General features: G+C 50.0%; 1 long non-coding RNA gene across 1 annotated transcript; it reads right to left on the bottom strand.

The window, feature by feature from the left end:
* Positions 1–1888: 1888 nt before the first annotated feature.
* On the bottom strand, positions 1889–8413 carry LOC133235497 (uncharacterized). Its single transcript, XR_009732565.1, has 2 exons — positions 7476–8413; positions 1889–2072 (listed from the first exon to the last, which is right to left on the bottom strand). It is a non-coding gene; the product is annotated as an uncharacterized LOC133235497 (long non-coding RNA).
* Between the last annotated feature and the right edge of the window lie 616 nt (positions 8414–9029).

The following is a 9029-nucleotide window of genomic DNA, read 5'->3' as shown; positions in this document are numbered from 1 at the left end:
GTTTCTCCTCTGGTTACTAGAATTTCTAAACTTTCCTGGCGACATGAACTTTCCATCTGGGTTCCCAGAAGTGACAGTGACTGGAACCACTCTGCTCCCTGCTCTTGGTTTCCAGACTGGTAACCCCTCTAATGGAGACATAGCCCCATGCAATGCCCACTGACTTAGGGCACCAGGGTATACACTGCCTCTTGCAGGATGTTACCCCGTCCTCTCAGGCACCCTCTTCATTAATTTTCCAGTGTGTTCTTTATGTCAAAGGGCATGTTCTGGTGTGTCCCCACACCCGTAAACACTTGCTCTATCTGGTAGGTACCTGAGTCCGCCTAGGATTTATCCCTCACCTTCTTGAGTGTGTGTGTCTTACTAACATCCCTCACATACCTGTCACCTCTCGATCCTCTATTCTGATGACATGATCTCAAAATGCAGCGGACCTGCAGTGCTCTGGGGCACAGGTGAGACAGATCCCTTTGGATGTTATGTGATGACAGAGGACAGGAGAGGTGACCTAGCCCTTGGCAGGCTCATCAGTGTGTACTGCTGTTCATCCCCAGAGAAAGTGAATTTTCTCTGATCCCCTCTTCTGAGAAGGATGGTTCTTCTTGTGTTAGTCCCAGCCATGTCTGACTCTTTGTGATCCCATGGACTGTAGCCTGCCAGGCTCCTCTCTTCATGGGATTCTCCAGGCAAGAATACTGGAGTGGATTGCCATTTTCTTCTCCAAGGGATCTTCCTGACCCAGGGATCGAACCCAGGTCTCCTACATTGTAGACAGATTCTTTCCCATCTGAACTATCCAATATAAAATGCATTTGCCAGACCAGTAGCTGCATACTATGTCTTGTTAATCTGCTCTAGCAAGGATACTGCATTTGGTAACAGCTGTTGGGGCTACCATCTGGCTTTTTTTTTTTTTTTCGCTCTATATGTTTTTAAACATTTGTTTCTTTATTTTTGGTTGTGTGGGTCTTCATTGCTGCCCGCGGGCTTTCTCTAGTTGCAGTGAGCGGGAGCTAATCTCTGTGGCGGTGTGCAGGCTTCTCACTGCAGTGACCTATCTTGTTGCAGGGCACAGGTTCTAGGATGCCCAGGCTTCAGGAGTTGTGGCGCACAGGCTCAGCAGTTGCAGCACTTGGGCTTAGTTGCATGGTTAAGTTTGAGACAATTCACTGCCATCTTCTAGTACCCTGTGGCTTAGATAGGGGGCTGCAATCCTTGTATCTTTTAGGACACTGAGAAAGCACTAGTCTCCACCATTCTCCTAAGGATGTGACATGGCTGGGGGCAGCTTTGAACCTTCCCCTTTTCCACTATCCTGGCTCCCACCCCACAGTCCAGGAACCTGAGGCGTGGTTTTTACTCCCAAGTGTATCCACTCAGTACATTACACATCTGAGAACTAGAGATATGACCACCAGTTGGCTCCATGGATGCACCACCATGAGCTGGACCTGGGCCAGGGACATTTATCTCAGATGCTGACATTAAGGTCAAATAAGATAATGTTAGAGAGGAAGACTGTGACATGCAATGGATGACAGTTATTTCCACTTTGGAACCAGCTCCTCTGGGTTGCAATCCTGGCCCCTCCGGTAATGGACTGTGAACCTTTGGGCAGGTAGCCACACCTCTGAGCTTTACTTTCCTCACCTATAAAGTGGGCACAATGGCATCTTCTTTGAAAAGTTGTCATAAGTGTAAATGAGCCTCTACAAAACATGTAAGTGTCTGGCTTAGTTCCACACTCAGCTTTTCTTGAATGAAAGCTTTATTTTTATTTTTCCTGCAGCCTGCAGCATGTGAGATCTTAGTTCCCCAACTAGGAAGCAAACCCTTGCCCCGTGCAGTGGAAATGTAGATCTTAACCACTGGATGACCAGAGAAGTCCAAACGAAAGCTTTATTTTATTGAGAACTCTCCATTCTGAATGCCCAACTTCTACAGGGTTCTTTGTCTTTAGGGGTGATGGCTCCTTGGCTGGGCCCAGAATGGCTTTATGTGAGACTGTCAAAGCTGGATCCCCCAGAACTTGTAGGTCATCTGCTTCTAAAGGCAGCTCTTCCTCTGTCCTGCATATGAGTGAGATGTCACCATTAGAAAGCCATACTTTTGCCCCTGTTTAATCTCCAGTAAGCCCCTTTTTGGCACCAATATCTCCCATTTGTGTGACAATTGTTTTGTACTGTCCAAAACACTTATCTGTCCTTCCAGCAGCCCTGAAAAGTAAATCAGAGCTTTTCCCAAAGTTCCTCACCTGGAAAGGGAGGGACTGGGGTTTGAACCCCACACTGTCGGTGAAGAGGCTGTCAACTGGAGGCAGTCTGAGTGATTAATGCCAACACTGTGTAGTCCCTCTGTCTCCCAAAGCACCTTCTGCCACTCTAGGTGAGGTACAGTGAGTCAGGCCATAGCAACTAAAGTTAAACTTTAGGAGTCCACTCTGCCTCTCAAGGGCCCTGTCTATAGGCCATCTACCCAGAACTTAATGACGAGAGCTGTAGAGAAGGTAACTCACTCCCATTCACATGTTTGTTCCACAGCAGAGCCGAACCTGGAGCAGAGCCCAGACCAGAGGCTCTCAGAACCTGATCCCAAGCGCTTCACTGCTGTGCCACACTAGCATGCAACAATAGATGGTTTAAGATTGTTTACAGAGTGAAGCCTGCATGACGAGGGCGCTGTAGGTAAGGGGACCAGCCCAAGCCAAGGCCCAGAGGGGTGGAGCAGCTCTGTGTTCAGGGTCACTGGGAGAGAGGTCATGAGGATGAGAATAGGGTGGACCAAGATGCTCTGGGGAAGGCAGGGTGACATTGAGAAGTCTCAGCTCGTCCCCTCAAGTCACCTCCAGTGCCCCGAATGGAGAGACTTTCCTTTGGGTGTCTGAAACTGGGACTTGTGGCTTCCTTTGAAAGTGTGGTTCTCTGCCTTGCCAGGGCCTTTGGGGCACAGTGTTCAACCACCATGGTCACAGCCAGCCACATCGTAACACCGGGCTTGACTACAGCCTTGCCTCCACTACTCTGTGTGGAATCCTGGTTTGGAATCTGGTTTGGAATCCTGGCGCTGCCATTCACGAGCGAGCCCTGAGGAGTGCATATTCTTTGGAGCGTGTGTGGTCTTAGTGGAAATTGGATAAGTGGGTCTGGGTTTGTGGGTTAAAAAGACAAACATGTAGAAACACTCTAAGCAGCCCAGGTAGGGGAGGCAGCGAGGTCCAACCAGGAGCATGGCTTTAGAGGAACAGACCTGAGTCCTAGTACTTTTCTTTGCTGTGAACCTTGGGCCAGTCTCTTAGTCTTTCGAATGCCCAATTTCTCCAGATGTGATTTGGCACCCCAAATACTCCTCTTGACCTCTGGCTCTGAAGATGGAGGGCAGAGCCCAACTCCTAAGTGTGTGTCTAATGATGGTAACTCTTGCATGACTCTTGGAAGGTCCTGTGTTTTCACAGTCTCAGGACAGAGTCTTCCAGAACCTGGTCAAGGACCTGATGCCAGCAGTTTCTGAAGGGAGTGTTCTCAGGAGAACCTGGTCAGGCAGTGGGGAAAGCAGGAGAGGGATGGGAAGGAGCCACCTCCCCAACATCACCATCCCTCCGCCCAAGGGGGAGAGTTCAGGGGGAGCGCAGTCTCGGCCTGATCCTAGACATCAGGGAGCCCTGGGCTTGTCCTCACCTCAAGGCAAAGGAGCTGGTGTCTGTCCTCCCACTAGGGAGTTCTTGGTCACAGGCTGCCAGGGAGCCAGAGGGAGCTCCCAGCTCTCTGTAAGGACGAGGTGGCCGCAGTGTCGTCTTCTTAGAGCCAGGGGCCAGCCCCCAGGAACAGGGCATGCAGAAGCTAGGGGAGGGATGCACAGAGCTGGTGAAGAGATTGGAGGAGATCTGCATGAACTTGAATGTCTTCACTTGTGCTCTAAGGGCTTTCCCAAGCCAGCCTGCGGGACCAGGACCCTTGCCAGAGAACAAAGCTGACAACAGGTTGACTTTTAAGTCTGAAAGCCTGTGGCTGGTGTAAGATAGAAGGCGTTTGGAAGGAAATGTGATTGTGCTCCTTACCCTAAGGCTGGGAAGGCCCCTTGCCTGCCCTTAGGGCACCCCGGCTGGCCACCTCTGACTCCAGATCGGTGTTCTCTCTGGGGTGTGGGAATCTGTCCAAGGGCGCAGAGTGGCCATTTGAACTTGCAGCTGCAGTCCTTATATCTGTTACCTAATGCTTCATAATAAGTCACCCCAAAACTTCGTGGCTTAGAACAACAAACATGGGACTTCCCTAGTGGTCCAGTGGCTAAGATTCCCCACTCCCAGTGCAGGGGGCCCAGATTCAGCCCCTGGTCAGGGAACTAGAATTAGATCCCACGTGCCACAGTGAAGATTGAAGATCCTACGTGCCACAACTAAGACCCGAGGCAGCCAGATAAAGTAATGTTGCTTTAAAAGAGAGAAACAACAAACCTTTATTATCTCAGCATTTCTGTGGGTCAGGAATCTGGCAGCCGCTTTCTGTGGGTGGCTCTGACTCAGAGTCTCTGGTGAGGTTGTACTCCAGCTTTTGGCTGGGGCTGCAGTCATCTGAATGCTCAAGCGGGGCTGGAGGGCTCGCATACCACTGGGCTTTGCATAAGGGCTGGAGGGCTTCCTTACTACTTGGCTTTGCACAGGGCTGCTGGTGTATACACTGACACAGCAGCGGGCTTCGCCCAGAGCAAGCAGGTCAAGAGGGAAAGCAAGGAGGAAGCCACAACATCTTTTATGTCCCAGTCTTACATACCATCACACACCATCATTTCTGCCACATCTTATTTGTTGAGAGCAACTCACTGAGTACCTCCAAACTTAATTGAAGGAGAAGTGCCTTTTGTTGATAATTTAAAAAATATATTTATTTTAAAACATTTTACTATTTATATCTGTATTTAATTTTAATATATTTTTATTTGGCCGCACCAGGTCTATGTTGCACACGGGATCTTTAGTTGCATCATGCAAACTCTTAGTTGTGGCATGTAGGATCTAGCTGCCCAACCAGGGATCGAACCCAGGCCCCCTGTATTGGAAGCATGGAATCTTATCCCCTGGACCCTCAGGGAAGTCCGGAATTGCCTTTTAGAGGGAGAAATATCAGAGAACCTAGGGATGTGATTTACAAGCACGGTGGTGCTGTAGAACTGCTCCCCACCTTGCAGGGGTGCTTGGAGAGTGCTGCCCTCCATCAGCTCCCTGGCTGATGAACTCCCCTGTGTCATTCTGCCCCAGAGGAGGGGCAGAGGACTCTCTGCCACCAGTTGCTGCACCCACCCTTCCCCAGACCTGCAACACTTGTGGTTCTTCCCGCCCTTCTCCCCTCTTCTTCTCCAGGCATCTCGGTTCTGCTTTCCCAGAGACGGACCTGAGACGCTCTCAGACCCGTGATTTCACCTTTGTGGAAAAGGGGTGTTCAGTGTGTTCACATCTGCCAGAGGTGCTGGGTGGAGGTAGTCTCTGTGGGGCTGAGGCAGCGTGTCCCAGTCCCCAGAGAAGATCTGAGCCTGAATGAAGCCTGGTCCACTCAGCACACACCCACCCTTTGATCTGAGGATGAAGAAGTACTTAGCCACATCACCCATTTTTCTTTCCAGTGTACCTGTGGGGTGAGGCAGGGAGGGAGGGTGGAGGAACTGGGGCAGAGATGTTTTTCTTGACCTCATTTCAAGGCAGTTGAGCTGGGTCTGGAAGACATGTGTCCGGTGGCAGCTGCAGCTGACCTCTCAGCCACACTGGACTTTGTACTGGGATGTGGCGGCCCTGAGCCTGTGCTTTGAAGACCTCTCACTGCAGGGAACTTAACCAACCCAGGGCCCCAGATCCTGGATTTTGGATTCTTATTCCACCCCTCATTTGTGTTGAGGCCATGGCACTTCCCACGACCTGTCAATAGTGCAGAAGGAATACTATTTTGGGAGATGCCTCAGATGTCCCATAACTTTGGCTCAAGGATTCCCCGGTGGCTTTGCAGAACCTCCTTAGACAGCCCAGCAATTTAGGATGCTGCCAGTAAACCTACCTTTCTCCTTTCCTCAGAGTTAGGGCTGCTGGATAAACTATAGGACACCGACCACCCCGCCACCCCACCCCCTGCCAAAAAGCTATAGGACATTCAGGTGAATGTGAATTTCAGATAAACAACAAACGATTCTTATATAAGCATGTCCCCAGTCCTGCATGAGACTTGCTGATACTAAAAAATTTATTTGTTTATCTGAAATTCACACTGGGCATTGTAGCTGTGTATTTGCTACCTCCGATAACCCTACTTGGGGTCAGGCTCACTCTGAAGCCTCTTCTGATCCCTCTCTTATTTCCTGTCACACAAGCATTTCCTCTGATAAAATCCTTTCATGTTTAATCCCTCTTGGCATTTACTTCTCAGCCAGCAGGGCAGGGCTGGGAGTGGTGAGCTCAAGTGTGCAAGCTTGGCTGACAAACATCTCAGCTGGTGTGGTCCTGGGAGTGGGGCCATCTTTTGTTGCTCAAAGCTATGCTTGTGGGGGAAGAGGAATTACTCTTTGGTCCAAATTTTAATGCACTTTCCCAGTATTTGTTGTTGTTGTTTAGTTGCTAAGTCGTGTCCAACTTTTACCACCCCATGGACTGTAGCCCACTAGGTTCCTCTGTCCATGGGATTTCTCAGGCAAGAATATTGAAGTGGATTGTCATTTCCTCCTCCAAAGTATCTTCCCAACCTAGGGATTGAACCCATGTCTCCTGCATTGGCAGGCATATTCTTTACCACTGAGTCACCTGGGAAGCCCCTTTCCAAGTATAAGGAACTCCAAATCAGTTATCCAATTTCAGTGTGCTTTTAAGAGTCACATGGGGGAATACAAAGGAAATGGAGGTTCCTGGGCCCCTCCCTTCAGATATTCCAATTCAATGGGTCTAGGATTGGGATCACAAATGTGCATTTTTGCAGGCTTCACAGTAGATTTTGAAACTGCACCAGGAAGATAACTTGGTAAATTTTGTAACACTTTCCACCAATGCTTCTGCCCCTGCTTATTCCATGCTCTCTCTGGGTGATAATTAATTAGCATTTAGTAGTCAAGGCATCAAGGCTGGGAGTAAGTTTGCTTTCCTTTCTTTCCCTCCTTGCTTATTTTTCCGAGGTCCTCTCTGGGTTAGAAAAATTTGCCAAAAGTCTGGGTCCCTGAGCAGGTATGGTGTACTTTTGTTTTGTTTGATAATAAGAGCAATATCAATCACTTTTCCCCTTGTCTGCTAGGAGGCTCTGAGCAAGATTTCTGTGTAAGTTGCAGTATTCCCCCTATGTCAGGATTTCTGATACAACAGATTCCTGCCCCCTGCCAAGTAAACACACAGGGATTTTGTTACACTGTTACTGTGGTTTCATTCCTGGCAGTAACAGCAGGCTTGTCTGTTTCTCACTGTAAACAGCGGTACCCAGAAATATGCAGAGTACAAACCAGCCTTGACTTACCTGACTCCTAAGAAACTGGAGATGCCTCCCAGGGGCCAGGATCATGTGTTTCTGTGCTTCTGTAGGAGGGTTAAAGTAGAGGGTAAAGCTGCAGAGAGGGTGTGGGCCTCCGAGAAACAGCAAGCCACGCACCACCCTTAGAGGCACAGCTGGGTGGGTATCAGTTCGAGGCTGGCCGGTGTAACCAGTGAGTTTGCGATGGGTGTTGGCTGATTCTGATCCCAGGCAGTCTGGGTGAGTCGGCAAGGGAGGAATGTCCTGACTCACTCCTGTCTCGGTTTCTCTTAGGGTGGAGGGCTAAGCTACCCCTAGGGGCTGGGGAATCTAGAAAGAAAGAGACGGACAATGGGCCTTAATATGAAGCCTGTGGGAATAGGAGTCCTGACCACAAGGATTCCAGGCCTCTTTCATTCTGACATTCCACCACCCACCGCTTTCTGAAGACCTAGGAAGTATAGCTCTGTGAGAAGGGCTGGATTGGGGGCCATCAGGAGACTGGACCTCCCACCCCAGAGATTCAGGCTGCCAAGTATTTGTTTTCAGATCGTGTTTAGTATTCTTCCCATTTTCCTGCCCTTCAGCCTTAGTTGGGTGACATGGGGCTCAAGACATGGGGCTCAAGTGAGCACCATCTGTTAAATGGGTGCATGAGGTTGGAGTGGAGCACAGGGGGCTTAGCGTCCCAGTGTCTTCCCTCCTGTGTGCTGGCATCAGTTCCTCCTCCCTCGTACTGTGATGGCAAGACGTGCTGATGCAAGCCTGGTGGGGACAGACCCTGTCCACGCATCCCTCCATGTGCCCAGCCCCGGGCAGCTGGCTCAGAGCCACCCCCAGGAGGGGTTAGCTGCCCAGGTGTGGGGCTGGAGTGACCTGTGTTGCATCCAAGCTCCTGCCTTTCATCATGGAAGTCCCAAGGCCAGTGTTCTCACCAGGCCCAGGGACATGCACCACCTCTTTTAAACAGAGCTCGAAATCTATGGGACTGGGGAAGCAGAGGTTAAGTTCTGAGCAGCTTCATTTGGTCCATTTTCCAGATGGGCTTCAAATGAAGATTCACCTCCTGAAAGGAAAAGAAGCAAGCCTCAAATCCTAGGCTTCTAAATGTGAGACAGAAATGATGAAACTACAGATAGGTTTTTACATCCAAACCGCAGGTGGGCAGAGGATGCTGCTGGCAAAGCCAGGCCCTGGCCAGTGGCTCTGCAGGTGGGGGATGAGGCAGAATCTGGTGACAGCTGAATACCCTGGGAGTTGCATCTTGAAGCTTCATGTCCTCCCAGTAACATAGGGAAATTCTGTCTTCCATTGAGTTATCCCAAGGTCTGGGGTAATACAGCTGGGAGTGTACCAGGCACCAGTTACTGGGGCTCTCACTGCAATTAGCTCTTCTCTGCCTGCCAGGAAGATGACGATCAGGATCTAGGAATTCCGCTCTGCAGTGGGATGTAGAACCATTTGGGGCCCTGCTAGGTGCGTTTTGGGAAATTAAGTCATATCACAAACACTCCTCAAAAGGTACGGCTTCAAGACCTCACTGGTGGTTCGGCGGATACC

Source organism: Bos javanicus, chromosome 22 (assembly GCF_032452875.1).
Source record: "Bos javanicus breed banteng chromosome 22, ARS-OSU_banteng_1.0, whole genome shotgun sequence".
Taxonomy (NCBI): domain Eukaryota; kingdom Metazoa; phylum Chordata; class Mammalia; order Artiodactyla; family Bovidae; genus Bos; species Bos javanicus.
This window is presented reverse-complemented; position numbering and strand designations above follow the sequence as displayed.